The following is a 2,146-nucleotide window of genomic DNA, read 5'->3' on the forward strand; positions in this document are numbered from 1 at the left end:
TCATAATATTATGACTTTATTGTTGTAATAATAAAAAAATCTCATTGTGTGGCCCTACTCCATTGTAGCTAAACCCGATTTATTAATGTTTTTTTATTTGTTGATTTACATGTAACGTTTTAACTTTGAAGTTATTCTTCCAGTAAAAAGACGTGTAAATAAACGTCCCGACACATTTTAAGTCCAACATGAAACTGATCACTATGGTAATGGGGTAGCACGTGGTCACGCAAGCTCACATGAAGCTGACATCAGACGAAGGGTAGATCGTCACATTTCATAGCAGTTTTGAGCATACACGGCCCAGGGAAGATGTGGACCAGCTAAGAATTCAGACACAGCCACATTTAGCCCACATTTAGACCAGAGTTTGTTTCCCCTGTTGATCTAGAGCTTTTACGTAGGTGTGAATACACTCGTGCAAACACTGGTGTGAACCAAACAACCGGACCGAGACCCATTTTTGATGTGGTCTCGGTCAGCTTCCAAACAAACTCAGATGTGAATACAGACCAACTACAGGAAGCGTGCCTTTTTGTACTTCCCGGGCCACCATTGCTAAGCAACATTAGCCCTTTGGTGCTGCTAATGCTAACACTGTGCTACAAAAAATGAGTCATTGTGGATCAGGGAAAGGGGAGCATCTTGTCTCATTTAGGTTGCAGCACACATTTGACAACGCTGTCCCAAAATTATAAGTATATCATCGCAAAATCACASTGAATGAGCTGCTACTGATATTCCTAATAATCAGTTGTATCAAACAATCATTGCCCTTTGTATTTATAAAGTTTAAATCACAAACTTGAAATTTGTATTATTAAGCTATGGAACTTGTAACTTTTTTAATTGTATTTTTATGTTTTGTGTGAGATTTCAAATACGAGTTTACAAATATATAGTTATGCACAACTTCTGATCTTCTGATTAATATGCACACYACTCTGCTTTTACACATATGTTTATTTTGACAGTGATCTTACCTCATAGTTTGTTTTCAGTACACCACTCGTGTTCGCAACTAATGACCATGCAAAATAAAAATAAAAATAAAAATCTAATCTGTGCAAAAAAAATTGGAATTGAACATTACAGCATTACACTGCAGTGTAAATGTAGTTCACAATGACAGGTTGCCAATTCTTAGAGATGAGAAAGATAACTATGTAAAGATTCAGACTATGGGAATACCCACATGCCCAAACTTTACAGAGATACTACAGTTAGAAGTCCAAACCAAGACCTTCAAGCTGCAAGACAAGAAAACAMTTCAATGTTCTATCATATAGCCTCCTTCTATTGTTATTGCTGTGCAAAATAAGCTAATTATTAAATATATTGCTCTTAATTACAGCATATCATACAAAGTAATCTCAAAAATGGACTCATTTAAACGTAGCACAAAAAGTAAGGAAATTAGTGTTTAGTAGATTATTTCTTATTTCTTTGTTGTAACAATGCTTTTTGACAATAAATCTTATAGCCGGCATCTAATTGGCAGCACCAGGGGTTACCAGAAGCTCAAAACAAGAGTCAGCAAAATAAGCTGTTGACATAGAAGATTTGGAAAGTTTGGTCAGCTGCTAATYGCACAAATATTCCTAACAAATGTGGCACCATTTACAAGGTAAATTACCAGGCCTTCCAACAGGATAAGATTTATTGCCAAGGTGAATTGTTACAAAAAAAGAAATAATCTATTAAAAACAAAATTTCTTACTCTTTGTTATAAGTGGTCTTATGAGCAAAATGTAATAAAAAAAGTCTTGACATAAAATTTTAAAGTCTAGCCATGTACTCAGCTATTTAAATGTCCCTGCATGCCATGTACTGCTTAGTATGAATGATATTTTACTTCAATTCCAATCATTCTGTTATCTAACAATGCTGAATAACATCTTAGAAAGATTAGCATGTGCTGAAATGACAAGTAAAATATCATGGAAGGTTTTGCTATTGCATGCAACGCAAGTTCACGTACAATCTCTGCTTTCTGACTAATCCCACAAATCATTCTCTAACATTATCTGCAAAGTGATGAAGAAACATTCATCACTTCAGTGCCGAATGACTTTTCCAATTTTGTGAATGTACTGACAGAACTATCCATCCATCCATCCATCTTCTGTACACGCTTCTTCTTTTC

At 35.2% G+C, this 2,146-nt stretch overlaps 1 protein-coding gene across 2 annotated transcripts in view; it reads right to left on the minus strand.

Moving 5' to 3' along the window:
- tmtops2b (teleost multiple tissue opsin 2b) overlaps nt 1-2,146 on the minus strand; it is a 62,305-nt gene that overhangs the window by 58,580 nt on the left and 1,579 nt on the right. The window lies entirely within an intron of this gene.

Source organism: Austrofundulus limnaeus, unplaced genomic scaffold, assembly GCF_001266775.1.
Source record: "Austrofundulus limnaeus strain Quisiro unplaced genomic scaffold, Austrofundulus_limnaeus-1.0 Scaffold83, whole genome shotgun sequence".
NCBI classification, from domain to species: domain Eukaryota; kingdom Metazoa; phylum Chordata; class Actinopteri; order Cyprinodontiformes; family Rivulidae; genus Austrofundulus; species Austrofundulus limnaeus.